Genomic DNA, 18,990 nt, shown 5'->3' with positions numbered 1-18,990 from the left:
ACATGAACAACAAAAATTTTCGAATGTTCTATATTACAACTGGGAAATATTTGTAAAATTTGTAGACTACAAACTTCTAGAATTTGGCTTTCAACTAGAATCGCACAAAATCAATACGTTTGCTCACGGCTAGACAGATAAATTAACAAAGATGAACTTAATTTTTAAAAATCTCCAATCCATAAACCCTGTTCAAAATTTAGTTTGCAATCCACAAACCATGTTCAAAATTTAGTTTCCAATCCACAAACCTTGTTCAAACTTTAGTTTCCAGTCCACAAACCTTGTTCAAAATTTAGTTTCCAATCTACAAACCTTGTCCAAAATTTAGTTTCCAATCTACAAACCTTGTTCAAAATTTAGTTCCCAATCTACAAACCTTGTTCAAAATTTAGTTTACAATCCACTAACCTTATTTATTTAGCTTACTGTAATTCCAAAAAATTTTCATAAAATGTGATGCCACCAAAATTTTGATAAAATCATATTCAGAAATGTTAACCTAACATATGAAAATTGTATCAAAACTTACGATGTTTTTTTTTTTTTTTTTTTTTTCCCAAAGCTACAAACGAGACATGCGATCCACGAGTATGTAACAATCAGTTACAGATGATAAAATCATCAAAATATCCTCAAATAAATAATCACAGTAATTATGAATAAATGTATGCAAATTACATTTAATCTGGGTAACAAACATGTGGAAAATGTATGAACAAAAATAGAATTTTTTTTTAATATAAATAAACAAAGAAAAATAAGAAAGCAGTAATTGATTACTAACTGGATTAGCTTTGTTTGACGGTTATTGTAATTTATTCGTAGCAGAATCATTAGCACTTTCGATGAATGTAAAATGATTAATGAATACACAATTCCCCACTCGGACATTAGAAAAGACTAATCAACTTCTTAATAATAGAATTAACTTTCTCTCGTTTTTTCAAACATTTAACAACGGAGTCTGAGTTAAACCAAAGACTCCGAGGGCCATACTTCTCCGGGGAACTACGTTGTTTTCAATTAATCTTAACGTCTTTTATTTAATTTCTCTGCGCTTTTTTTCATCACACTAATAGCCGCAATAAGACGAATTTTTTTCTTAACTAATCGTTACACAATGGTGATTAATTGTAGCTGATAGAATATTCATGGCTCTTTCCCCAATTGGTTATAAAATGTGTTTTTTGTTTTTTTAGTGTCCATAACTATTCGACTCAGCAGACGTTTGCATAAGAAATCGGACAGACGGACGAAAAGAATGGATGTTGGGCACGCTACCGTCTTTATCGTCCACTGACCCATATGGAAAAAAGAAGAGAAAACGCACAACAGTAATCACGGTTGAACGATAGAATATGATCTGAGTAAAGTACAATTGGTTATTAAATGCTGCATGGATTAGCTGATGACCTTTACAATTGTTTCCTTACTGATATTGTTCTTCCGGGTTCACCATGTTGTTTCTTTCTTAAATTGTGGATATTTTCAATTGCCGAATTCTTCAGGCGGGTATGGCATTTTTTTAAATTTTATTTTTTAATGAAAAAGCTTTTCGAATAATCTAGATTATTTTTTAAAAATATAACTGGCGAATACAGGTTTTACAAGTCCACTCGTAAGGAATGAACATACAATTAAAATAAATTTTATTATTGTTTTCATCAAAAGATTCCACTTTTAAATTTCAGTGAATGCTTCCCCCTGAGTTTAGAAGGAAAAAAAGATATTGTTCAAAATTATATTTGTCAGTTTGTGAAAATGTAAATTAGGTGGCATAAAAGTTCAAAAAATTACGGGGATAAATTTTGGCATAATAACACAAACAATATGAATACTCGTGAAATTTTGAAACATTATTTTTACAAAATATAAATTTACTTTTCTTTACTTCATTAAGGATTTAAAATTGTAGAAACGGCACTCACATTCAAATCCGTTGTAGCTAGTTGCGCCCAGGAAATGTTGGATGCATTTAATAAGCATACTGTTTAAATTATTAAGATAATAATCAAAACTCATTGTCAGAATTTAAAAAATTAGAGGGGAAATGTTTATCAAACTTATGGAGAGAATTGTACTTTCCCTTCAGATATAGCATCTGAATTTATTTTTAAAAAAGATTTGAAAATTATAAAATGAAAACAAACCATAGTTGAAAAAATATTATTTTCAAAAGCAACAGCCCTTGAATGCAAAAAGTAAATTTTGAATTCTTTAAGACAATTTTATAAATGCAACTGAGAGCGTTTGGTTTCGAAACAATGACACAAAATCTTTTCATCATTATTTCTTAATATCTGTCATTTTATCACAAAAATGTAGAAGAACAGTTTTTTTTTTTTTTTTTTTTTTTTTTGTCAATGTTTAAGGAAGCGTAAAACACAGTGGTGCAACGATGAGGGGGGAAAAGACATAGATGAGCGCTGTAGAAATAAATTGGGCTTATGTAACATTTTAAAGTCAAAATATGATAAGAGATGTGAAAAAAAAAAAATCTTTATATACCAATACCACTTCTTTTTTGTAAGGCGCTACATAAACTTCTGGTATACGGATCCATTCAGTCTTTAAGAATGTCGTTTTAAACATAAATACTATATATATATATATATTTATTAAATTAAATTTCAACTTTCTGTTTTATTATTCGCCGGGTTTATAAAATTTTAGACCCGAAGAATAGGTAAACTGAAACTTGAAGTTTAATCAATAATTATTCCTTTTAACATGAAACGTTTGGCGACTTTTGTCATGCCTAGTCTAAGAAACAGATATAAAATGTAATTATCTAGGATCGGTATGACAAAAGATGGCAACGTATTATTTCGAACTGCGGAACATACCATAAGATGACATATTTTGATTCGTGACACAAACTATTTGATTAAATTATTATTTCCTTCCGTATTAAACTGTTAGATGGAAATTATTTTAATTTATCCAAAGCCCAAATTATGCTTGGTATATTTCTTGCACCGAACAAACTGCATTTATTAAAATATCCAACGACATACGTTAAGTTCTCCTTTGCTAAAATAAATTATCAGTTTTTAAACTAATGCTGAGCGGTTCTTGCATGAAATACACTTACAAACTGTTTTATTTACGTTAAGTGAAGCATCTGCTAATACAATCCAAAAGAATTAATATTTCCGACGTAATTAATCAATAATAATAATTAATTTTTTTAGAACCTTCTATGACCCCCTAACAGTATTTTCTAACCCCACAAAATCGTGACTTCCGAGTACAAAAAACTACCAATGACGGATTCATGATAAATCCTTAGAGGTGCAGAGTTCACCGGGAGTCAACAACTAGAGGTGAGAAACAACGTCTCTGGTTGATTTTTTTTGGAGGAGGGTGATAGACGAAAAACATTTGTTTCGCTGTTCATCTATCAGCGCACGGATGAGAAACATAACTTTCGCAACTATGTGCATAACAATCAATCACTTAGCGAGGTGTTATCAGAAGGAGAAAAACACCACCCCTCTAGAATCGTAAAACCGCAGTTCATTTACTTAATCAACCAAAGGCAATTAATTATATTGTAAAGAATTTCCTGTATAAATTTAATATTAATATTATTTTTTTATATTATTAGTTTTCTATATATACTGGGCGATAAGGTACCGAACTTGAGCCGTTCAAGAACGATATTATTAAAACTGTTTATTAATGGATCGTTGTTTTTTTTTTTTTCTTCTTCTTCTTCTGAGAATTTGATTAATTTGTTCGGATGGCCCAAAATATATACATAAATGTTTAATTTCGAACAAATTTATAAAAAAGATTAAAACAATATTGCATATTTCTTGCTGCTTGGTGTAATTATATGATGATGATAATCTACTCTTTCTAAACTCAATGTCATCAGTCTTTTTTTTTAAATAAAAAGTTTAAAATAAAATAAAATTCAGAGAACAGAAATCAATTGTGTAGAAACATTAACAAAACAATAAAACATTAGGTTTAGGTAAAAGCTTCTAATAATGTATAATTATGAAGATGACACCCAAATAATATTGTACACCAAATAAATGACTTGAAAAATCATTTTATTGGAAGAATTAAAACATTTATTCGTAAAGCACAAACAAAAGGCATTACATCAATAATAGCTTTTAAATGTTATTATCATGGAAGAATCCCGAAACTAGCTTATATTGGAGACAAAAGGAATTGACACATTTTTAAAAATTAGAGATAATACTTATCTAAATTATTCCTAATACACTACAATGACGTTAAAATAAGTGGAATCTCTAACATAGCAAGGAGATAAAAGTGCAACAGTAACTGCTAGGATATTAAAATGCAACAACGGTAATAGAAAGTCAATCAATGCAAGGATATAAAAGTGTAGCAGTAGCAGAAAGTCAATCAGTGCAACGATATAAAAATGTAGCAGTAGCAGAAAGTCAATCAGTGCAAGGATATAAAAATGTAGCAGTAGCAGAAAGTCAATCAGTGCAAGGATATAAAAATGCAAGAGTAACTTTAAGGATATAAAAATGCAACACCTGACGGCTAGGATTTAAAAATGTAACAGAAACAGAAAGTCAATCAGTGCAAGGTTTTAAAAATGCAACAGCAATAGAATGCCAAACACTGCAAGGAAATAAAAAAAAAGCAACTCTACGTTAAACCAATCGATCATTTAAAGCCGCCTAGTTTTATTTAGATGTAATAAAATTTATTATCTAAATAAAATTATTATTAATTTTATAGGCGAAGAGCTTAATTTTAAAATTTCATTAGTTTTTTCATCCTAAAGTGTGAAACTAATAAAATAAATTTTTATCTGAAATTCCTGCATAGAAGGCTACGAAAATAAATGAAATGAACTAAAAATCGACAAACAGATAAATACTTGAGTTTCGCATTATCGAAATGACGTTCTGCATCGTTCCAAGTGACCTAAATATCCGTCGTAACAACACTTGATGTCAACTCAATGTCCAAATATCAAGTGGAACTCGCTGACTAGTTAGGTCGCCTCCAGACTTTTAGAACTGGAACTGCTCGAATTATAACCTCGGGAATTACTGATATCTAACTGAGATCTACAGCGGCATATCCATTTTAAGGACTTCAGACACATTTGCTCCTAGACTGATGATCCAACATTAAATCGAATTCCTATCTTAGGGCTATTTCCAACGAATGGGACGAGAGAATTTTTCAATATGTGTCTATTTTAAAGGATATTGGAATCCACCAGTTTAGAAATATCAGCTTTAAACTTTTGGTACTGTCAAACTCTTCTGTCCATACATTTTTTTCTTTATACGTTGTACTTCTTTAAATAGATTGAAAAAAAATAATAGAGAATAACTAATTACGATTAATATCCACTGAACAATTTTTATAATCATTTTTCTTTCAATTCAAACAAAAATTTATTAAATTCATTTTTTACTTAGTTTTTAGTAAAATAATAATTTTAAATGTCATTTATAGCTTTATACAGTATTTACTGCACTGCCTGTATGTGTACATATATATCTAAAGAACGTATTTTGTAAATATTCATACTATATCACATATTTTAGCATTTGCGTGGCCGAATAGAAGAAGCTTTTGAAATGTTAACTTAGTTTTATTTCATCCCAGGAGGCATAATTTGTGTACAAAAAAATAAGTGGTAAGAAAAATATCAATCTACATCGAGACACAAGAGCAGAAGAGACCAAAATTTTTCCCTTCAGTGATTTTACTATGAGATTTTAATAGAGATTTCTTACCCAAGCGTCGATGTAGATAAGGGAATGTTAGGTATCTTTAAAAAAATGTGCTAAGCATTAAGAATTTTTATCCCTTCACTCGGAGCGTGAGAAAATGCAAAAGTAGGCATTTTTATGGAAACCGTTTAGCATTATTAAATTCTTTTAAAAAAAAAAGTAAAGATTGATCAGGAAATCGAAGAACATTTTAGCATGAAGTTAATAGGGGTTAAATTAAGATAAAAATTAGAAAATTAATTAGGATTTAAGTTTGATAAATTATATTATATATATATATATATATATATATATATATATATATATATATATATATATATATATATATATATTCCTTACAGATTTTCGACGGCATGATTGTCCGATTTGAGGGGAGTGTCACGGAGTTCTTGAACTCAAGGTTTCTTTACTTCCAGACATAACAAGTGACTAGAGAAATGGCATGTAATGAGATTACATAGTAAGTGGTTGTGGTAGATAATAAACGGTATAACTTAGGAGAATAACTTATTATTCATAAATCGGAAGAACATGCTGGCAATTTTGATGGTATTAGATTTCAATGAAATTTCAAATAAATGATAATTAATGCTTCACTCTGCATAAATGAGAAATTTAACATAAAGAATGTCTATTTTAAACACACACACACAAAAAAAAAAAAACTTAAATTCAAAACCTGAAAACAACTTACGCAATAACAAATCTGCATGGAAAAAATAACGAAAACTTACATCACTCTTATCCAACATTTACTACCCCTGTTCATAATTTTACACTTAACGATTACTAACTGGATAAATGAAAATCTAAAATTATATACTGATTAATATTTTTCGATACTCAATTATTTAAAATAATTAGTCTAATCGTATTATGATACTAATAAGAATTCGATGCTACGTGATATAAAAAGTCAAGGACACTTGATTTCAGCATTTGGCGTCAACAAAATGAAGCATCAATTATTCGTAAAATTAGAAAGTGGGCGAATTACGTGGAATAATCTCTTGGTTAGGTTAGTGAAACTTGATTATTTCGAAATTGAAAGAGATAAAAGTAAGAATTTTACTTAGTCAAATTCAGAAAAATTTGGATTTCAAAATAGGTAGCATGATATAGCGACTATATTCAAACTAAAAATGGCAGTGATGATTTAATTTTAATAAAAAAAGCATAATTCATATTTTATATATTATATACAGATTTTTAAATTTTTAATAAATTAATTGTTAACAATCATAAGTTTAAAAATCAATATTTCAAAATTTAAGAAAATCGTTTCAGTAAATATATAGCACTCTGCATATAACATTAGTACTATATTTAAAATAAATAATAAAGATTTATTAATTTTATCTAAATAAAGCTTTCATAAAGAAATACAAGTGCTTTTTTCAAAAAGGGAGAGAGAAACTTTTATTGTTTCTTTGATAGACAAATAAAGCATACAATGGACAGATGATAACGACATATTTTACTAACAAAAATAACTCGGAAATAAAAACTTTTTTTTTTACAATTTTTAAATTCTATTTCTCATAACTCAAAATAAATTCGAATTACAGACGATAATTTAGAATATGTTAATAAGTAATTCAAGGAATCAAAGCAATTAAAAGTATTCGTATTAGCCATACCCCAATATATTATGCTTTGAGAGCGTCAGTTACAGAGAAACCTTAAACTGGCTACTCCGACCCGCCCGCAAGCACACGGAAAAATCTGAATGCCCGGAACGCGCAACAACAACACTGGCAGGAATTGTGGTTAGGGATTGCAATACCGGACCAAAATTTCAATACCGGTATTCGGTATTTTTCAGATCTTAATACCGGGATTAGAAATTTTAGAAAAATAAAGAAAACACAGGTGTTTCTTTGTTTTATTTGCCAGTTTCATTAGAGAGTGTAAATGTTACAAAAAATAATTTGTAACTTACAAAACATAACAGTATATAAAGAGTCGCAAAAAAGTAAAGGAACATCTTATTTATTTAAATCACAAAAAAAGTGTAAATATCACTATTCAGTCTGTGGTACTATTAAAATTTTTTGAAATTTGATAATAAAAAACATAATGCATCAATTGTACAATCATTAAGCCTGAAAAGTAATTTTGTGCAAAAATTAACAGCTGTCGAAAACGCTCTTTCGGCATCTACGCTAGTTGGTGGTACTGTTAGGAATGAGCGATATACTTTTTCCAAGTATTTACCTATATATCCCTCATCTTCAACTAAATCGATTTCTCGTCGGGTGGTTTTTGATATAGCTGATTTCTGTATTGTAGGTTTGGTTCTTTGAAATTTTTTTTTATCTATAGCTAATTCTAATTCTTGTTCAAGAAACAATTCATTTTCACTATCGACATTGATGTCATCATAATCTTCGATAAGTGAACCGTATTCTTCTGAATGTGTATAGGTTTGTGGGTAAAAACATTTAAGAAAATTTACTATAAACTTAATCAGATTTGAATTGGTTATTTTCTTTTCTTCTTTTTCATTTTCATTTTTAAAATCATTATAATTAAGTAAATACCATAAGACATTTTCTATTTCGGTATGCCTTTCAACTGTGTGATTTTTCAATGTAATATATAATTCTTCAGATAGTGATGTCTGCTGTTCTTTCAGTGACTGCAACATGAAATTTATTGTTGTATTAGCTGTTAATAAATTAGAATCTCTCTGACATAACGCCTCAACAGTCAGTTTTATTGGAATTAGAGCTGATGCAGTTCTGGATATTGAGTCGAATTCACTATCTGAAAAATTAATTTACGAGTTGAAGTCAATTATTGCTTTTTGAATTGGATTTCTCAGTTTCAAAAATCGTTCCATCATTAGGAGTAAACTGTTTCAACGTGTTTTAGAATCTAATATTAACATATATTCTGTATTATTTTCAGTTAGTATATATTTTAGTAATATGTCATTTTTTATAGGGGAACGTTTAAATATCTTAACAATTTTTTGAACTTTATAAACTATAGGAAGCAATTCGTGATTGGTTAATATTTCATCCTCATTAGAAATATCTTCTTCAGCAATGAGATTGTCATTATTTTCATTGTCAATATCACTCACTCTCACTCTTACTCTTTTCAAAGTTGGAATCCGAAGTTTCTATATCCACAGTATTTGGATTCTTCTGTTCTTTATTTTTTGATATATATTACTCCTAATTGAATTCCATCAGCATAACACAATTGCTGATTTGCACCAATCAACTTTCTAACTTTGTTCATAACTGTTGCTCCATCAGTCGTTATGGATACAATATTTTCTTTCACGGATAATCCATGTTTCGCTAATTTAGATTTAAGCAATTAATTAGGCCTTTAATTTCGTCCATTAAGGAGATATAAAAGCAAAAACGTATACTATTTTGCTATGTTGGCGATTCCTGAACATTTAGTGGAGACAATTTTAAAAATTTCTAGTAAATACCGAAAAACCGGTATTTAAACTTGTGAATACCGGTATTACAAAATCGTACAAATAGCTCAAAATACCGGTATTCGGTATCCCGGTATACCGGTATTGCACTCCCTAATTGTGGTTGAGTCCTAACGGTCATCACCGGCAACGATACAACCCTTCCCTTGGGAAATACGTCCCGTAATCAATGGAAGGAGCCAGACCCTCGCCTTTTTCCGTACACAACAGGGTGGCGGGAAGCAACCACCATGTCGGAATCTCATCCTCAACAACGAGTCCCCCCCCCCTCCCTTCAGAGGGATTTCAATTATAAAGAAAAAAGAATGTAATTTAATTGAATACTTTCTTTTCTTTTCTTTTTATAACTAGATCCTTAGAATGTCTGAATGGTGGAGCACAGAAGGGTTTCAATAAGTGTAATAATTTTATTTTAAGTAATTATAAAAACAGTTAAAGAATGAGATCATGCGAAACTTTTTGCCGTTTGTCATAAAAGTTAGAACCGTTGAATAAGGGATCATTATAAAATAAATCAACGGTGTGTCCAAAGTGAAAGATATAAAGTTTTACAGCTCATTTTCTTCCCCCGAACGAACGATAATTTCCATTCACTCGAAAAAGAAATTAAATTACCTGGCACACACAAAATCACCTTTGATGCAAGGAATCCCGCATCTTCAGGAAAACGGGGCGAAAATTGCCGAGGAAGAAAAAGATTAAAATTAATGCCAAGAACCGTATGGAAATCACGCGCGTCTTTTCAGGTATAAGAAGGCAATAAAAGAGAAGTTTGAGTATTTTTTTTTTTATTGCTCTTTCTCTCTCTCTGATATCGTGTTTATCGCTCAAGTACCAATTAAAGCGACTGCCGTATCATGAATGCATTTGATCCCCTTTTCGTATTCTTATTAAAAAGAGCTATGATGCAGAAACATTCAAGAATATGCGAATTTCTTTTCTCCTAATATATGCAATTTAACCTCTCACTTTAAATGTGTCAGGAGACTAGAGGGAATCGAAAACATGGAAAAATGAGCCCCAATTTACGGTAATCCTCGATACAGTTCATGTGAAGTGGCTTCGATGCACACGACACTTTAAAATTTTGATGGGATTTATTTATCACTGATAGCTAACTTATTTTTTTAATGGTTTTTGGATATCGATCGTTTTATAGCTAAGAATTTCAGTTTGGCTCGTTAAACTTATTTATGGCAGAAGGAGTAAGACCTTTTTCTTTTCATTTCACTCGAGTTGAGTTAATACTTTTCAGAAAGTTGATTATTTTTATCTTTATTCTTGTAAAGATATATCAATTGTCTCTTACTGTGTTATCATTATTTGGAAAAATTTAACCTCAAGTCTGAAGTTCAAATTTTGATATTTCAAATATATTTTCAAAGTAATCAATAAAGTATATAATACTGTTAGATATTATATAACAATATACAATTTTATATGGTATTGCATAATTTTAAATAAAAATTTTAAATGGCATTATACAATATAATATAATATTGCACAATATTATATAATATGCGAACATTAAACAATAACAATATACAGTTTTATATGGTATTGCGTAATTTTATAAAGTACTGCAAAATTTTAAATGGCATTATACAATATAATATAATATTGCACAATATTATATAATATGCGAACATTAAACAATAACAATGTACAGTTTTATATGGTATTGCATAATTTTATAAAGTACTGCAAAATTTTAAATGGCATTATACAATATAATATAATATTGCACAATAATATATAATATGCGAACATTGAACAATATCTGTATATTGATGGAACTAATATATGTGAAAATAAAGCTTCAAAATTAAATTAATTTCTGCACAATCATAAAAAGGCATTAACAGTCAAATTATAGTTCGTAAACACCTAGGACACAAAGAGAGTAATTCCATTATACAAAAAGTATCGTTTTTTATACTGTTGAATAAAATATATTATAATAAACTGTTACTTGTATTGCAATTATAGCAAACTCAGTAATCTGGTCTCCTCCTTTCTAGGACCAGGAGTCACAATGAAAATCACAAATCACAATGAAAATCACAATGAAGAATCACAAATGAAATTTTCAGTTGCTTCAACGTGATGCAACAAACCAATTTTAAACAATATTTTGTACTATTAATCAAATGTAGGATAATTTTTGGTATAATTTGTTATTTTTAATGTTTTGTGATTTTTTTTTTGTATCTGCAAAGCAATCTTTTTAATGAGCATTTATTAATACGGCACTTTCAATAATCCTATAATTATCTGGTCTGATATCTACTGGATTAGTGAGAGCCCACAGTGTCATTTGATTCAAGCCACTAAGTGAAATATAATACAAATCATTAAAGTATGCAATATATATGCCCACGATATTTTAACATTTTATTTCGCCTCAATGTTTCCCATGACGTTGATCCAAAATCTATTGCAAAAACTTTAGGGGAATGCATTACAAAAATTATGCAAAATCCAACATAGAATCAAATAATTAATGAAGAATTTATAAGAATTTAAAAGGCGTATTTTCAACTACATATTTAAATAAATTATTTCATAAAAACAATTACTTAATAACTATGAACGATAATATATAATAATAAATAAAAATATAGGGAAAACACTAAGATTAAGTATAAGAAAGAAATTACAATTTTACCGAATTTTCACTACATATCTTTAGCACTTTTTTTTGGAAGAATCTAAAAAACATTGAACTAGTAATGGAAACTTATTTTCTTTATCTGTTTTTTATCCTCCTTATAAGAAATAAAACACACACACACACACACACACACACACACACACACACACACAACCGACATTCGACAAACCTCAAAAAAACTTAAAACATAAAATAAATTTCCAAATTTAAAAAAAATTACCTTTTTAAATTACTTAACTATCTTTCTATAACTCATTTCAACATCCATATAGAATTTAACAAAATTAATCATTGTTCTTTTTAGAGTAGATTATATATTTGTTATAAAAGAAATATAATTCAGAATATAAAAAAGAGGTATTAAAATAGACATATAATAGCAATCACTTCAGCTAATCATAATTTTTCTTAAATTCTAAAATAAATTAATATTCACTAGCCATCTCTAACGACAATCAGGTCCGCCAAATTAATGATTGTTAAAAATTTCAATTAAATATTTTCTCTAAACTATGTTCAAATGGCTTTCTCGGCAAAATGTCCTTAATTTTCAGATTTTGATAGACATTTACTATTGTAGAAACCTTAAACACCGTTTTATTAATTGTGCTAAGCATTTCCCAATTCATTTTGTGCATACCTTTATATATCCAATTATGTCATAGGAAAGGACAGCAGTATTTAATTAAAAACATTTTCACCATTATTGCTTCTATAGTAAAATGAATGCAAAAGAAAAAAAAACCGAATCTTTATATCTTGATCATCAATGATGGGGGGGGGCACCCGCCTGATAATGCCATTTACTTGTAAAATTAGCAGAAATTTTTCTTATTTAAAAATTTTCTTATTTTATTTCTTATTTATTAAAAAAAGAAGCTATCAATGAAAACATATATTTCTTTTAATTTTAAGATGATGCAAAAAGCATTTAAGCATTTTCGATCTGCACTATTTTCAGAAATTATCCCGGAAAAACAACGAAATTTCAATGAATCAATCAAAATTTGAAATCTAATTAAAATTTCAAAAAAAAATTGTTCCGCTTTTCACATTTCTACTCTTTAAAGTGTGTGGGAAGTTTGGTAGCTTTAGGTGGTCAGTCTGATTTGTAGAGCGCCAACACACACCTTCATATTTATCATTAGTAACACATACATTTTTCTGATTCGCTACTATTACACAAATTTCTCTGAAAACATTTTAATAAAAACTTTAAGACTTAAGCAAGTGCAAAATCTATTTGAAGACGTTTAAAATTCTAAAGAAAAATTTATTATTTATAAGACATAGGCAATTTTGATTTTTAAAAAAAATCATGGCGGACTTATATAAGAAAGGAAAGTATAACCTCGAATTTAAAATGATTTGATGAATATGCAATTCTAGTAAACAGCGAATTACAACAAAATGGTCTAGTATTACTCCTACAGAAAGAACAAAAGCTTGAAATTTTCACGTTACACACCTGTTGTCAAATGCATTTCGCGTAAGTTCAACAGGTGTATTCATGTTGTGACTTCAGTCTGTTTTCCCTCAACGAAACTGTCACATTTGAAGTAAAGAGTTTCAACATCATGCTTTGTAGGAGTTTTAGAGAAATATTAATCTTCTAGAGAAAAAGAAAAATGACTGCAAGCTTTTAAGTCACTTTTTTATTCTTTTTATTTTTATTTTTTTCTAGAAGATTACAGACATGAATTTCCTTTTAATTTCAGAATTCCTCTCACGTTCAAATGATTAAACACATGATCGGTTACAAAATCTAAGCAGAAAGATTGGATTCTTTTTGTTATGGGTAAAAAAAAAAAAATGGCGACCAAATATTGAAATAAACGTGTATTAACTTTTTAATGAAATATGCAAAAAGAAACACGGACTGATTTAAAAACACATACATAATAAAATAGAAATATTTTAATTATTAAGAATCTAGTAAATTTAAAATAATTTAATTCGCATATAAAAATATTAATAAGCATTTGAATGAATTCTAATAATTCTACACAACACACAACTGAAAAATAAATTTCTATTTTTATACAATCATACAAATAATTAATAAGATGAAATATATTACAGTCCAGACATTTTCAAATATCATTAATCCTCTTTAGATTCTCTAAACTGAATAATTAATTTCTATCGGGACAAGTTCTAAAAACAACGCATAAATTATTTATTGAAAAAAAAATCAAATCTACAAGTTTATCATTATTTCGTTATATTGAAAAATAAATTTGCGAAACATAACTATTGTAATTAAATTTAAAAGAAATTTAACCTACTACATGAAAACGATGATAAAATATTTTAAAAACAAAATAATCTCATAAAGAACAACAGAAACAAAATCAGACAATGTCATTTCATTATTAATTACATAAATATCGTTACCAGTTAAAAACTAACAAATACAGAGAAATGCAAAATTAATTTTTAATTACGTAAAAAAGAAATTAATATTTTCAACAGATTAAATACTTATGAATTATTATTTATACAAAAATAATACGTATCGTGTTCATTAAGAGCATAAACAATTTTGTAATGGAAATTCACAAATGAAAATATGTATGCTTACTTTCAGAATCTTTTGTTTAATAATAGAATAAATGTTTATCTAGAAAGCATATATATTTTTTAATTATAATGCAACTTTTATAAATTGTTAAATATTATTTGCATCGCTTAATATATGAAGCTGTCCTATAAAAGATCATTTTTACATCAAGTTCATAAATATGGAAAATATATGTAAAAACTTACATTTTATTTAGCTGATGCACTAAGGAATACAAGTACGAAATCAAAATTAAACGCATAAAGATTGAAATATTTTACCTCTAAGATTTTATTATTCATAATATATAGATAAAACCGTTATTAATTTTTCTTTCTATAAAATTTGATTCTATCATTGTCAAACAATATCAGTAAAGGTTTAAACAGAAAGCGCTTTATATAAACATTTTCCTGTACCAGTAATACATGAAAAATTTGAAAAAAATATATAATTACTAAATATATAAAAGCAGAGGAAAAACGATTTACATAATTTCTGACTATCCATCACATCATGATAAAATAATTTGTTCTCTCAACTTTATTCCTATTATATAAAAACGAACATATGCAATTTAGTGTAAATTACTGATGGTCTATTTTAATATTATTCTATTTGCATAGTTTATAAAATAATATATATATTATTAAGTTATTAATATTATTATTATTATTTAAACATTATTAGCTTTTTAAACAATAAAAAGAATTACAATAGTTAGTCAAATAAATAAAAAACAGTTACAAATAGTTATGATTTTTTCATATCTCTGAGAATACATATTCGCACAAAAAGAGAACAAATATAAAGTTCGAAAAATTATTCAAAATATTACTAGTTTAAGTTGTAATTTGGAAAATGTCATGAGAAAATTAAATAATTTAAATAGTAATATTCCAGTGGAATTCAGACAGTCAGAAATTCTTTATTTTCTAACGAACAAACAAAGCACAATTCCTGAAAACGCACAGGACCCCAACACCTGCTCGAATCGGTGAAGAACAGTTTACACTAAATTCCACCCAGAAGGGCAAGGTTGCCTCTTATGTTTATTTTTTTGTTCCTTGAACTCCGCAGGCTATGGACGAAAGCCCACACACAAAAAAAAGCCGACTGGCCTCAAAAAGTTTGAACAGTACAATTCGATGAATTAAAAAAGCCACCTTACCTTTAAAATTTTCCAGCCATGAAGTAAGAATAGTGAAATCCAAGTAAATCAGGATTGTATTTTTCACTGACCACAGTTTGACAACGGTTGTCAAAAAACACTTGTCACAAAACACAACGACAAGAACCACTATTCCAAGCGGTCTCACAAGTCAAACTTATTTTCTTCGGGACTCCGCCGCGTGCAAAGTTTGGTTGGCGGAAGGATACGGCCGCGACACGCAAGAGAAAATAATTCGTATCAAAATGTATTATAAAACTCATAGTACTTGTTCTAACTGTTCTTATATATCCTAAACTTATGAAAAATGATTTCAAAAATTGAAAAAATTCAAATAAAGGGATTTTGAGCTATATTATTTCGTTCCGTAAATTACAAGTTTGTGACGTCACACCGAACATCGGAACGAACAATGATTGACCTCGTCTAGAAGGTGGGTTGCTGGATTTGGCTCGTTATCATTTTCGCGATTTAAATGTTGTGTGCTATAGATGATTTAAGATAGAGTGAAAACGCCGGAAGAGATAAAATTTGGAATTAATACATGATAAACCGTATATCTAGAGTTATGTTTCAGTTTTGTTGGGCAATCTACATGTAGTAGACAAGTAGTCAAACATGATAAGATATAAATTTTGTGCAAACAGTTTGGAATTGGTAGAAAAGGGAAAATTTATCAATGAAAAAATAGTTCCGGATGGCGTGCGTTTAAAGTGAGAAATAATATTCATTTAATGTATTTTTCGCGTAGGATTTATTTTATTTTATTTTTCTTTATTGAAATATTGACATACTTTTTGGTTAGGAAAACACTTTCAAGGATTGCATTACATTCAAAAACAAGTGTATGTATCTTATTGAAATTGGGAGATAAAATTTGTTAGATTTTCATTTTCCTTTTTCTGTTACTTAAAAAAGTTAATATGAGAAAAACGACGATTTGTTTGAATGGAACTTTAACACATTTAACAGAGTCTGCAAATATTCTATCTGCTATTTCGTAGTTCAAATATCCACCAATTTGATGAATATTGTTATTAGCGCAATATTTCTACATCTTTATTTGATGAAAGAAATAAGCAGTTAATTTGCTTGAATTCATTCAATTAATATAAAATTGAATTGAAAGCACAATTATTTTTCAGCATTCTATGTGAAATGTAAAAAAAGTATTGTAATCGTCAAAAAAATCTAGAGCTCGAAATTTTGAAGAATCTTCATGTTTCAAATCTCCTTAAGTTCAAAAAACACAGTTCTGGCATTATGTGTGTTTGCCTGTCTGTCTGTGAACAAGATAACTCTAACACACTTTGAACTAGACAGTTGAAATTTGTTATGTAGATTTAGCATCAGATTCGTACCTTTTTATCAAATATTGAACGAAATTCAATGAGAGGAAGTCTTTCTGTTTGGCTGTTCAATTACAAATGAACCTTTAGCGATTGGGATGAGCGAGGATAGAACCTGGGACCTTGTGGTTCGCAGTCCAGTAACATAACCATGATACAAAAGCATATGCTCGTGTAGCGTAGTTGTTAACTGTCTTATATAAGCTTTCACCACAGACTCTCCCTCCAGTGAGTCGGAGGTGAGACGAACGATATGGTATTGAGTGGTGATGAATTAGCTGTTGAGTCTAACGCGCCTGTACCCATTGGAGTAGCGCCAAGCGTTATGGCGAGCGATTGTGTGTGTGTGGTTGCTGCGTCAAGTGAGTGTGTCGACTTTGGTTGTGGGTAGATGGCGCCACAACAGCTGTTATGAAGGTTGAAGGTTCATTGTCCGAGGTCACCAATTTAGGTGAATTGCGATGCGCGCAGGATAGAACCGGGGACCTTGTAGTTCGCAGTCCAGTAACATAACCATGATACAAAAGCATATGCTCGTGTAGCGTAGTTGTTAACTGACTTATATAAGCTTTCACCACAAACCCGATAGCTAAAAAACGTATAGAGCTAGATAAAAAAAATTGATACAAAGGTTTAGTATCTAAAATTTAGATTCTTATCAAATTTTGAAGCAATATATCGACCATCTGTTGTTCTGTGCTTTTGCATGTATGTAAACCCATTAATTCATAAAAAGGAATGATTTAAATCAATGAGTTTCGGTTTGCTCTTGTGACTGCAACTGCAATTCTGTGTCAAATGTTGGTTCCACTGAGTCGGTAAAAAGATGTCTAAAGTACATAGTCCTACAATTATATTGAGTAAAAACATTAGATTCACATCAAAGATCTATATTTCGTGACTAACGTTGTTGTTGTTGTTACTTATGGCACTTTACAAGCCCGCGGACGAACTGTCAGCGATTTCAGCCGAGTGTGCAGTGGTTTCTGAGGGCAAAGGCCCCTGAGCACCCAAGGGCAGAAGTCTGACTTCTAGCTCATATGAAAATGACACACACATTCGCCTGCACAACTCTTTTTACATGGGGGGCTCTTTCACACACCTCACAGATAGGATACAACGATGCTCGAAACCGGGACGCCCAGATCACGGGAAAGACGCGCTACCTCTAGGCCGGCTCGTGATTAATGTTCTGAACATAATTATTGTATTGTTCCATTGCAATGAAAGGTAATCGTGTCCTCACCCAAAGTCCACAATTTTATGCTTTGAGGGGGAGGAGGTAATTACCGGGGAGAATGCGAGAAAATTTCAGAGTGTTAAAAGTTTGTAAATTAATTGAGTTTAATTCCAATTAATTACTGAATCATTCGATACAATCAAACCTCGATAAACAAGCATCTCGCATAACAAATGATTCCCATAGCAAACAAAACAAAATGCGAAATAAACCTCGCTTAGCGAGCAATGTTTCGCAGAACGAATGGTGAGGAGACACCATGATTTCGCAACTGGACTGACTTGTTTGAAAAGATTGATTGTTTGCGTACCTTTATTGAGCTCTTGTTTAAAGAGAATCCTTCTACTTACAAGAAATAAGTTTTGACCAGATAGCATTGTCGAACATGATTCCAATGGATTTGAATAAGTGCTTCTGAAGTCTTAATCAATGAGAATGTGTCTTTGGCCAAGATTAGGGGGTGGGATAGAAGTGGATAGCACTTACATCAATGAGCTGATGAAAAAAACACAACGTGAACTGCTGAAGATCTTATGGTGTTTCATTCTGTGTCATAACAAAAAGCTGCAAAGGAGATTTAAACAGGAGAGGAAAAAAATAAAAGATGCAACAGGGTAACAACCTACAAATGAAATAAGAAAGACGCTAAAAACATGGGGAATTATTGCAACTTATATAGAAAAGCATCGCCCTGATAAGACAGTGATTATGTGGGCCACAAATTCATTTAATAATAATACTGTGACTCATTTTTGGCAAATTTTGAAGCGTAGCCTA

General features: G+C 29.7%; 1 protein-coding gene across 3 annotated transcripts in view; it reads right to left on the bottom strand.

The window, feature by feature from the left end:
- LOC129965363 (fat-like cadherin-related tumor suppressor homolog) overlaps nucleotides 1-15,757 on the bottom strand; it is a 509,169-nt gene extending 493,412 nt beyond the window's left edge. For all 3 annotated transcript variants that reach the window (XM_056079193.1, XM_056079196.1, XM_056079195.1), the window contains exon 1: nucleotides 15,625-15,757. The gene's annotated coding sequence lies outside the window, so the exon portion shown is untranslated. The remainder of the gene's footprint in view (nucleotides 1-15,624) is intronic.
- Between the last annotated feature and the right edge of the window lie 3,233 nt (nucleotides 15,758-18,990).

This window comes from Argiope bruennichi, chromosome 4 (genome assembly GCF_947563725.1).
Source record: "Argiope bruennichi chromosome 4, qqArgBrue1.1, whole genome shotgun sequence".
Taxonomy (NCBI): Eukaryota; Metazoa; Arthropoda; class Arachnida; order Araneae; family Araneidae; genus Argiope; species Argiope bruennichi.
Note: the sequence above shows the minus strand (reverse complement) of the source record. Positions and strands in the feature narration are given on the sequence as shown.